Source organism: Carlito syrichta, unplaced genomic scaffold (genome assembly GCF_000164805.1).
Source record: "Carlito syrichta isolate Samal-C Ts95f unplaced genomic scaffold, Tarsius_syrichta-2.0.1 Scaffold145852, whole genome shotgun sequence".
In the NCBI taxonomy this organism is placed as follows: Eukaryota; Metazoa; Chordata; class Mammalia; order Primates; family Tarsiidae; genus Carlito; species Carlito syrichta.
Window position 1 is genome coordinate 132,873 of NW_007089948.1, and position 11,877 is coordinate 144,749.

Sequence of the window (11,877 nt, forward strand, 5' to 3'; positions counted from 1 at the left end):
AAAAAAAAAAAAAAAGAAAGATTTCATCGGGCAGGGTTGAGCTTCGGGGTGGCCACAAGCCGTTGTAAGGTTGAAGTTTGTATGCAGTGGACGTGTGGTGTGTTCTGTGAAGGCGTGGCATGCACCATGAGGTGCTCGACACAGAATGCGTTTTCCCCGAGACCAACATCTTCCCTTTCATGTTTCTAAGCGTGTTTCCTCTCTCTGTGCTGTTGCAAGTGCCAATATCTGGCTGCACCTTGGCCTTTTCCTGGCCGAACCCAGGCATCCCTCCCACTGTCTAGTCCCTCCCAGGCAGCTCCCGCTCCTCCATCGACTTCATCTCACCAGCCCCCGCGGCAGGGAGAGGCTGACCAGCCCGGGGACGCCCCTCCTCTGTGCTGGGCCAGTGCCACTACCTTGCTGTCGGAGTCACTTCGTGGTGTCTTCCCAGGAGTTTGAGCTCCATCCCCATGTCCTGAGCTTTGGGTGCCGCAGATGCCAGGTCCTCAACCCAGGACGGAGTGGAGGGTGCCAGGAGGCACCCGGTGGCCAGGTGCATGTATGCCCAGGGCGGCTGAGCCCAGAGGTTCCGGCCTGAGCCAAGCCTTCTGCTCGTCTGCTCTCAACAGCCCCCACCCAGCCCTGCATGCCCAACTGTAGCGAGGGGAATCCTTACTGGGCTCTTACTTCACCAAAGGAGCTCTTATAACTAACCCCCTTCCACACATCACCATTCCACTAATCCACACTGTCGAGACATGAATTAGTATTATCATTCCAATTTACAAATGGCAAAAACTGGAGTCCAGAGAGGTAAAGTCACTTGTCCAAATTCACAGACAGCAAGTGGCAGGGCCGAGGTTTGAACCTGCGTCCATCGGGCTCTGGAGATCTTCAGGCTCTCCAAGACACCCCAGGGCTGGGAGATGCAGACACAATCAACAGCCTCATTTTGCACAAGTCACCAAGTCAAACCGCACAGGAAAGGAAAATAAACCCTCAGCGGAAGGAACACTTTAGAGCTCTCCAGAAGTCACCCCCTCTGACACACACACACACACACACACACACACACACACACACACACACACACACACACACACGTCAAGACTCAATTTGCAGCTCAAAACTACTCGCTACCTGGTAAACAGGTAACAGGATCTCACTGATCAACCAAGGTAAAAAATCACAAAGCTCTTCCCTTTCGTTTTGGGGGGCAGATAATGAATGAGAAGGGGAGCCCAGCGTTTCTTGGAGATGTAGTGTCCAAAGTCGCATATGTACAGCAGCCTGTGTGGTGCTGAGACATTCAGCCACCTGCTTCAACCCCTGAGAAAAGGCAGAGGTCTCAGGGGTCCCTCACCCACCCATGACAGCAACTCAGTTTTAGGGTTTTTTGTTTCGGTTTTGGTTTGAGTCAGGGTCTGACTCTGTCACCCAGGCTGGAGTGCAGTGGTACACTCACTGTCATCGCAGCCTCCACCTGCTAGGCTCAAGCGATCCTCCTGTCTCAGCCTTCCAAGTAGCTGGAACCACAGGTGAGCGCCACCACAGCTGGCTAATTTTTTTGATTTATTGTAGACAAGGTCTCACCATGTTGCCCAGACTGGTCTCAAACCTCTGTGCCCGGGCAATCCTCCCACCTCTGCCTCCCAAAGTGCTGGGATGAAAGGCGTGAGCCACTGTGCCCAGCTAGTTTCAGCTTTTGAACATCACCACATTAACAAGGAGGGAAAACTCTGGACATCCCAGAAGAAGCCACATGGGACCCAGCGATCTTCAGCGCCCAGAATGGATTTGGATGCCTCGAACCCAAAATCATGGGACATGGAAATAAACTCCATGAGGGACGTCCCTTTCAGCAACAAATTCAGCCCCAACAGCTTCAGGATGATATGGAATAGACCCTCACAAATTGCTATCTCAGGCATCCACCCCAAGCTGAGGGCCATCCTCCTCCTCTTATACCCGGAGCAGGGGTTCATTTGATGTTTGAGGAACCAGACCCCGCGGGTGGGAAATGTGGTGTTCCACCTCGAATACTAAATTCAGAAGAAAGGACTAACTTGGGGAAGCCCAGAGGGCCCGGCCTGGCAGCTACTGGCCACTGGGGTCCTGAGATATTGCTAGGATGAGCCACAAAGACACAAAAGGTGACGCATATCATCTCTACGAAACGCCCAGAACAGGGAAACTGACAGAGACAGAAAGTCAGTCAGGAGGACCTGGGAAGCAGGTGTTGCGGTGGGAAGTCAGTGATGGCTGGTGGGTACGGTGTCCTTTCCGGGAGGAGGACAATGTTCTGGAACCAGATGGAGGCAATGGCTGCACAACACTGTGTACTAGATGCCACTGAGTTGTTCACTATTTTTTTTTTTTGGAGTCAGAGTCTCGCTCCATCATCCAGGCTGGAATGCACTGGCATGCTCACAGCCACCCCAGCAACGACCTGCTGGGCTCTGGCGATCCTTCCGCCGCAGGCTTCCCAGTAGCCAGAAGTACAGGTGTATGCTACCATGCCCAGTTAATTTTTGATTTTTTGTAAAGACAAGGTCTCGCCAAGTTGTCCAGGCTGGTCTCAAACCTGCGGGCTCAGGCAATCCACTCGCCTCGACCTCCCAAACTGCTGGGATTTCAGGCTGAGCCACTGAGACCGGCAGACAAAATTGTTCACTTTAAAGTAGTTAATCTTCTGTTATGTGAATCTCACCTCAACAAAAAGACATTACTGAAATCTCTCCTCTTCCCATCCCAAGCCAGTCACTGGCCTTGCTGGGCAACTCCCGGGGCCTCTGCTTGCCTCACCAAGTCACCCGGGTGGTTCTGACAGCCCTCAAGTGCTATGAAATAGTGTGACCCATGGTCCTAGCTCTGGAGGCCTGAGAAGACTCCCAGGATGCACCGATGCCCCTAGAGTCTCACATGCCATCTCCCGCCACCCCTGCCTCACTCAGATGTCCCCGGACATGTCCCAGGCATGTCCTTCCTCCCTGCCCTTCAGCTGTCTCCTTCCAGATAGGTCTGGCAAACTCCCTTTCACCTGTCACATCCCAGCTTGCAGATCACCTTCTCCAAGAAGCTCCCTCTGGCCTGGCCAAGGGAGAACTCCTTATTCCTCAAGCCTCTCTACACAGTACAGAGTCAAGGGTGCAGGGTCTGGAGCCAGACTGCCTGGGTGCATATCCAGGCCTCCCCCAGGCCCCAAGGCATGATGTGAGTGCCTCAGTCTTCCCACCCATAAAAGGGGCACACGGGTAGTCTACCCCTCATAGGCTCTTGGGAAGATTAAATGAATCCATTTGCAACAAGTGCCCAGAACAACGTAGGACAGAAAAGCACTCAGTATGTGTTTGCCACCACTAGCCCATGTTTCTTCTGGGACAGGGTGGGGGGTTCCCTGGATACAGAACTTTCAGTGCTATACTCAAGAAAGACCCAGACAAACCAGGACAAGTGAGTGGGTCACCCTTGTGCTTCAACAGTTTATAGAAAACTATGCCTAGGTTGTTATAAAAAAGACACCAAGACTCAATTAGAATGGCATCAGGATTTGGGAGCATGAAGCCAGGTGTGGTGGCTCGCACCTGCAACCCAGCACTTTGGGAGGATTGCTTGAGGCCAGGAGTTCAAGGCCAGCCTGGGCAACATAGTGAGACCCTGTCTCTACAAAAAAAGTTTTCAAAAGGTAGCTGGGCATGGTGGTACACACCTGTAGTCCCAGCTACTTGGGAGGCTAAGGGAAGAGGACTGCTTGAGCCCAGGAGTGGAGGCTGCAATGAACCAAGACTGCACACAGAGCTCCAGCCTGGGTGACCAAGTGAGACCCTGTCTCTAAAACAAACAAACAAGGTTTGGGAGCAGAAATGAATGGGAGGAGCTCACCCCAATAGCCCTGACAAGAGTTCGAAAAAACAAAGTTTTTGCTGGAAGATGTTACAGAAAGGGCACGGCAAGGGTCTTGCAGTTCAGCTCGGGGTAACACGAGGGTGAACAGTTCAGACCTTATGGCGCCAAACCTGCTCTGGAGCCGAAATCCCCGCTCTGGGCCTGGACCTCGGGCCTTGGGATGTCCGGGCACGGGGGTCACGACATGGAGGCGACAACCACCAGCGAGATGCAAGAAGGAAGAAGAAAGCCGCAGCCCCTGCGCCTCCAGCCTGGCCCAATGCACACGGCGCAGTCAGCGTGGCCGCCGTCGCTCTGCATGAGGGGCCAGTTTTGGCAGCCTCTGGCTGGCTCCAGCACTGGCACCAGGGGAGGGTCGGGAGGCGGATCTCTCCCACCAGGCCGTCCATCTAGAATCACCCCACCAAACTCAGAAGCACCTGCCACTCCGTGCTCACAACCTGGTCCCTGCGGTGGCTCCAAAGCCACTTGTCAACGGGGATGCAGTGTGACCCATTCCCCAGACACGATCCAAAGACGCCAACAGCACAGCCCTGCTGAGCCATGGAAAGGGGCACAGAGTCACGCCCCACAAGTACTCCACCCCCCACGCTAGTGTAGACACTGAAGGGACACCCTCGGCTGAGGGGCAGAAGGGTCTCAGGCCTTCTTCCTCCCCACCCAGCCCTTTGGGGAGGCAGGACCCAAAGAGCCCTTTGGGGAAGCAGGACCCAAAGGGAAGGAGGAGGAGGACGGAGACAGCATGCGTGGTTGAAGCTCCTCTTGAATAACTGCCCAGGACACAATGGGCTGGGGAGCAGAATTCCCTCAGGGATGGCCTGGTGGGGAAACTGGAGCACTGAGCTCAGAGGCAACACAAGCTAGACACGTCTGCCTGGTACCCAGGATAATTCAACACATGGGCATCTCAGAAACACCTGCGTGTGTGCCCCTTTGGTTACAAGGGTCAGGGAGCTGGCCGGGCACGGTGGCTCACACCTGTAACCACAGCTCTTTGGGAGACTGAGGCAGCAGGACTGGTTGAGGCCGGGCAGTGGAGGTTGCAATGAACCAATAGAGCAAGGCCCTGTCTGTAAAAATAAAAGTTTGAATGAAAAAGAACAAGTCAGCCGGGCTCGGTGGCTCAGCCTGTAATCCCGCGCCTTTGGGAAGCTGAGGTGAGTGGATTGCCTGAGCCCGCGGGTTCGAGACCCGCCTGGGCAGTGAGACCTCATCTCTACAATAAATCAAAAAATCAGCTGGGCGTGGTGGCGCATGCCTGTAATTCCAGCTACTCGGAAGGCTGAGGCGGAAGGATCGCCGGAGCCCAGCAGGTCGAGGCTGTGGTGGCTGGGAGCGGCCACTGCACTCCAGTCTGGGCAACCGAGGGAGACTCCAACTCAAAAAAAAAAAAAAAAAGAAAAAGAACAAGTCAGGAAGCGTCATCTATAGCTCAGGGACAGCAGGAATGGCGTGACCTCTGGCTGCCCTGCTGAATACCCAGTGGTGCTTCAGAGTAGGGAGAAGACCTGGAGGAATGTGAGCAGACAGGGCACAGAGAAGGGATGAAAAGGTCAAAGAACATGGGACGCTGGAGTTTAAGGCAGGTCAAATCTGCAAGGGCAGAAGCTGGGACCAAGCCTCCCCAGGGCAAATTCCAGCAGTGCCACTCCAGGTTGTGTGAACCGGGATGAGTTGCCAGACTTCTCAGGGCCTCAGGTTTCCTCCTCTGGAAAACGGACTGCCAACAGCGAGAGCAAAGAGGGTGAAGGCACCCAGAGCACTGAGTGTGGGGGTCACCATCGTCATCACAGAGAAGCACAGCAAAACCCAGGGAGAGGTGATGCTCACGGTCACCCGTGGGCTTCACTGCCAGATGCAGGAGGACCCAGGTAAAGACCTCATCACACCACAGGCTCCTGTTCTGCAGCCACTATCCCCACAGCTTCACAAGGAGACATTCACCTGTTTGTCTAAATCTCCTACAGTGTGGCCCTCCCACCTCTACCCTAGCGTGGTCAACAGAACAATACATGCCTGAAGTTGTCCACGTCCCAATCCCTGGAACCTACGAATGTGTGACCTTGATGGTGAAAGGGACTTTGCATCTGTGATTAAGTCAAGGATTTTGAAGCTGGGCACAGTGGCTCACACCTGTAATCCCAGCACTCAGGGAGGCCGAGGCAAGAGAGTTGCCTGAGTCCAGGAGTTTGAGACCAGCTTGGGCAACACGGTGAGACTTCACCTCTACAATAAACCAAAAAATTAGCCGGCATGGTGGCACACACTTGTAGTCCCAGCTACTCAGGAGGCTGAGACACAAAGATAGCCTCAGCCCAGCAGATCGAGGCTGTGGTAGCCATGATCATGTGACAGCACTCCAGATTGAGACTAAAACTCGAAAGAGAAAAGAAAAGGCTCTCGAGATAGGTGGTTAGCCAGGTGGGCCCAGTGTAGCTTACAGAGGTTCCTACAGGGGGAGGCAGGAGGCCCAGAGAGGAGGAAACAGCCAGGTTGCTTTAAGGTGGAGGCTGGGGCTGCAAGCCAAGGAGTGCAGGCAGACTCTAGAAACTGGAAAGGAAGGACATGGGTTCTCCCCAAGGGCTTCCAGAAGAAGCCCCACACCACTGACACTTTTTAACCCAGGGAGGCCCACACAGGAATGCTGGCCTCCAGAACAAGAAGACGACACGCCAGGGTTAAGTGCTGGGTTGGTGGAAATGTGCAGCAGCTTCACAGCTTGAGCCGCCAGACCCTCCACCAGCCCTGCAGAGATTGGACCCTTCAACCTCCCGCTCCACCCCCAGGCACCTGTGCGTCCTCCCCGGGCTCAGAAGCTGCCCTCTTCTGCTCAGACCTCACTGTAACCCCATGAGTGTGTCCACCCCGACGTGTGGCAGGGCCCTGCAGCCCCCCCTGAAGACTCTGCCCCGACAACGTCTCCTGGTCCTGCCCGCTGGGTGGGCTCCTCTCCTGGGACCTCCAAAATGGCTCATATCGTTCCTCATCAAAAGGTAAGAACCAAACGCCCCTCCAGCCTCAGCCTGGCCCTCTGGCCTGCCCTCCTCCAGCCAAATCCACCTTCCCACCAAGACGCCTCTTGTGCTGGCCCTCCTCCCCAGGGACTCGGGGTGCACACGGAGTCCGCCATCCCTCAAGCTCAAACCCATCCAGCTGGCCACAGCCCTTCCCCAGACCACACCTGGGTCCTGTATGCGAGAGTCTCTCTCAACAGCAGGGAGATGCAGCTAGACCACACAGAGACAGGTGATCGGGCTGAACCTGGCAGTAGGAGGTCACGTGGACACTGTGCACCGACTGATCCTACGGGGTGAGGAGGGCACTTCGCCTGGGTGGGCTTCCTCCCCCAAGCCCTCAGTCCTAGGCCAGGCAGGAGCAAATCGGCCATGAGGACTCAGCCAGCACTCTACAAAGTCAAGGAAGCTAGGAAAGTGAGAAACTGTCATAGACTAGAAAAGAACAAATAGAGATGTAAGAACCGAATACAGTGCAGGAACCGGGCACAGAAAGAGGACATCAGGTGTAACTGATGACAGCCAATACCGCCTGGCGTTTTGCAATGCACCATCGTCAGTTTCTCCATTGTGGGAAATGTGCCCTCATGAGACCAAGTGCTGGGAGAGGGCATATGGGGACCCTGCACTAACTGTGCAACTTTTCTGTACACCTAAAACCATACTAAAAGTAAGCCTGGGCAACATAGCAAGATCCTGTCTCTACAAAAAAGTACAAAAATCAACCAGGTGTGATCCTGTACACCTGTGGCCCCAGCTACTCAGGAGGCCGAGGCAGGAGGATCCCTTGAGCCCAGGAGGTTGCAGTAAGCTAGGATCCCATCACTGCACTCCAGCCTGGGCAACACAGTGAGACCCTGACTCAAAAAAAAAAAAAAAAAAAAAGGGAAAACCTATCCTAAAATAAAAATATTATAAAAAACCCACAACTGATGCCACACTGCCATTCTTTACCCACCCACCAGTAAAGAGCAGCACGTATGGTGGCACAGAGCTGGCCGGGTGAGTAAACTGAGGCTGGCGCAGCGGAATAATCCACAGAAACACAGCAGCTCGAGCTCCGTGGTCCAACAATTCTTCCTCTAGGGATGTGTGTTGGGGATAACCCCACACATCGTGAAAAGGCAACAACAATGAGCACGTGTGGCATTCACTGCCACGCCAAAGGCGACAGACGAAGCCTGGTTCATCAGCAGAGCTTGGGCGGGTCAGTGGTGGCTCCTCCCCACAAGGGAATGGTGCGCAGACACCAGAACAGAACAAGGAGTTCTCCTGTGCGGAAACGCCATCGTCTCATGAAAAAAGCCAGAACAGCGAGCGTTTATAGATGCCACCATTTATTGTTGCTATCTGAGTTGGGGTCTGGCTCTGTCACCTAGACTGGAGTGCAGTGACACGATCATGGTTCACCTCAGCCACGACCTCCTGGGTTCAGGTGATCCTTCCACTTCAGCCTCCTGAACGGCTGGAACTACTGGCACGCACCACTACACCTGGCTAAGTGTTGGATTTTTTGTAGAGATGGGGTCTTGCTACATTGCTGTGGCTTGAACTCCTGGGCTCAGGCAATCCTCTTGCCTTGGCCTCCCAAAGTTCTGGATACATGCGTGAGCCACTACGCCCAACTCTTGTTTTTCAAGTAGACCCTTGTTTTTTAATGTAATAGCATCAATTGTCTCCAAAAGGACACACAAGAAACACAGCAGTGGTGCCTCCAGGGATGGGATGTGGGTGGATTGGGCAATGCAGTGGGATCTTTTCTTTTCTTTTTTTTTTTTTTTTTGAGTTGGAGTCCCACTCTGTCACCCAGGTTAGATGGCAGTGGCACACTCAGGGCCACCGCAGCTTCAACCTGCTGGGCTCAGGGTACCCTTCCGCCTCAGCCTTCCAAGTAGCCGGAACCACAGGCGTGTGCCACCATGCCTGCCTAATTTTTTTTTTTTTAGTTGCCCAGGCTGGGGTGCAATGGCACACTCACGGCGTCGACCTGCTGGGCTCTGGTGATCCTTCTGCCTCAGCCTTCCAAGTAGCTGGAACTACAGGCAGGCACTACCACGTATGGCTAATTTTTGATTTACTGTAGAGACAAGGTCTTGCTAAGTTGCCTGGGCAGGTCTCGAACCCGTAGGCTCAGGCAATCTACTCGCCTCTGCCTCCCACAGTGCTGGGATTACAGGCTGGGCCACTGAGTCCAGCCTAATTTTTTGATATACTCTGGAGACTCAGTCTTGCCAAGTTGCCCAGGCTGGTCTCGAACCTGTAGGCTCAGGCAATCCTCTCGCCTCTGCCTCCTGCTTTTCTATGCTTATTGAACTCCGGCATATGAAGCCTCAGTCATTACATATTCACAAAATAAGTGGAATATTTTCACAATTTAAAAAGTCTCCTCTGCAAACCTGTCTCTACCCGTCCCAGGTCTCCCTCCGGTGTCCTTCCCACCTCTGGGTGATGGCAATGTCACCTGGCCCTGGGTGCCCTCCCTGTTTGCAGAGTGACTGAAGCTTCTAGTTACTTCTGTTTGGTGAGAGATGTTCACTCTACCACTCCTGCTCTGACATCCCTCAAATGTGTACTAAAAACATGCTATCTACCAACATGATCTTTTTTTGCATGTGGCAATATGATCCATTTTTCATCCAGAAGTTTCTGAAGCCAGTGCTGGCCCTCTCTCTGGCCTTACCCACATGGGAAGGCAAAGTTACCAACAGGGGGCGGAGACAAAGGGAAACTAAGTTCGGCTTTTTTTTTTTTGAGTCGGAGTCTCACTCTATCACCCAGGCTGGAGTGCAGTGGCTTGCTCACAGCCACCACAGCCTCGACCTGCTGGGCTCCGGTGATCCTTCTGCCTCAGCCCTCCAAACAGCCAGAACTACAGGCGCACACTACCATGCCCGGCTAATTTTATATATATATGCACTGTAGAGACAAGGTCTCACCAAGTTGCCGAGGCCGGTCTCAAACCCATGGGCTCAGGCAATCCTCTTACCTCGGCCTCCCAAAGTGCTGGGACTATATGTAAGCCACTATGCTCAGCTGAGTTCAACTTTTAAGAGCGAGGGGAGGGTCTGGGCCCACCTGGGTCCCACAGGGCAGGTGAGCAGTGGGTGGCTGGGAGGCTGGGTTCGTGGGCCAGGAGCCTTCACACCACCCCAAGGCGGCACCAGCCTGGGTTTTTGGGGGGAAGCCCACACAAGGGTTCTGTTCCAATAACCAGCAGCCCACGAGCGAACTGAAAACCCCTGAAAGGATTCAACTCCTGCCAAGAAGTTGAATTCAGATTCTAAAAATAAGCCTCAAAACCTAGAATACCAGGAGAAACCACCCACAGCAGACACCACCCAACAGCTCGCCGGCAGCGTAAACATACATCAAAGACCTACTGGCCCTGGCCAAAAGTGTCTTCTCCTGAGATCACAAAAAACCACATCGAAACAACAAAAAATCTCAGTCTCCCTAACTCCTGGTGCTGCCCCACTCTGACCCACAGAGTCCTTAAAAATCCCCCCAAATATCTTAACCTTTTCCTAAAATCACTCCCATATTCCTCTCTGCTTCCTTAAAGTCTGCAAAAAAAGAGGAAAACACCTGTGTCTGCATCTTGGGGCCTGCACTGTCCCAGGTGCGAGGTCCCTGTCCCCCTGCTCCAGTGCACTGCTTCAAAGCCTCTGAGGACGTGGACACCTGCAGCACCAACTGTGTCAGAGCTCCATGTCAAGAAAGAGTCTCCTGTAAGGTAGACAGGCCCAGGCATCCACTTTGATATGTGTTACTTGGGAGTCTTCTATTCGCTTACTTCCGCAGTTCTGGCCATATTCCAGATGCCTGTGGGTAGTCTTCTGTCATGTCTTTGAAAATTCTGGAAAACAAGTTTTGCCTTTAGGAGGACTGAAGGATGAGGCAAGAACAGGCTGGTGGCTGGTGGCAGCATCACCTGTCCCTTCCTTTAAGGCCTGTTTCACTTCCCCTGGCCTGGCCCACAGGACCGGGCTCTCCAGGACATATGCCCTCCTCGTGTGTCCGAACTGCTTCCTGTCTGCAAGTCATGTTCTAGCTCCCTAAACGGTCATGACACTCCCTCCAAGAGAAGGGCTGTGCAGTGTATTTCTCTAGATTCCACCGGCCCCAGGGAGGCAGTGCATATCCTGGCAGTGTGGAGGCTTCCTGCACCCGAACGACATGCCTGTCCCAGGCACGACAGGGTGATCACCTAGAATGTGAGCTCTTTTTTTTTTTTTTTTTTTTTCGAGTCAGAGTTTTACTCTGCCACTCAGGCTGGAGTGCAGTGGCACACACACGGCCACCCTAGTGTTGACCTGCTGAGCTCCAGCGATCCTTCAGCCTCCGCCTTCCAAGTAGCCGGAACTACAGATGCATGCTACCATGCCTGGCTTTTTTTTAATTGTAGAGATGAGGTCTCACCAAGTTGCTTGAGTTGGTCTCAAACCCGTGGGCTCAAGCAATCCGCACACCTTGCCTCCCCAAGTGCTGGGATTACAGGCTGAGCCACCGAGCCCAGCCGAATGTGAGCTCTTTAGATATGACCACTTTTAGGCCAGGCACAGTGGCTCAAGCCTGTAATCCTAGCACTCTGGGAGGCCGAGGTGAGAGGAATGCGTGAGCCCAAGGGTTCAAAAGCAGCCTGGGCAACTTGGTAAGACCTCATCTCTACAATAAATAAAAAAATTAGTCAGGCATTGAAGGGTGCAGGAAGCCACCAGAGGGGCGGCTCCCAAAATGGCACCGACACATTGGACAACAAAGGCCCTCAGTCCGGCTTCTGTGAACACAATTCCTAGTGCAAGCCAATTTCAAACCTTCCCGCCCATCAATTTCAAACCTTCCCGCTGGCGTCAATTTCAAACTTCCCCTGCGCGTCAATTTCAAACCTGCAAGCCTCCAATCAGTACCCAGCTTTGTTATGTGTCCAATAGGACCATAACACGGCATTGGCCCCACCTTACTCCCATGCAGCTCC

At 53.5% G+C, this 11,877-nt stretch overlaps 1 protein-coding gene across 1 annotated transcript in view; it reads right to left on the reverse strand.

The window, feature by feature from the left end:
- LITAF (lipopolysaccharide induced TNF factor) overlaps window positions 1-7,502 on the reverse strand; it is a 22,235-nt gene extending 14,733 nt beyond the window's left edge. The window contains exon 1 of the mRNA XM_021708752.1: window positions 7,497-7,502. The gene's annotated coding sequence lies outside the window, so the exon portion shown is untranslated. The remainder of the gene's footprint in view (window positions 1-7,496) is intronic.
- Between the last annotated feature and the right edge of the window lie 4,375 nt (window positions 7,503-11,877).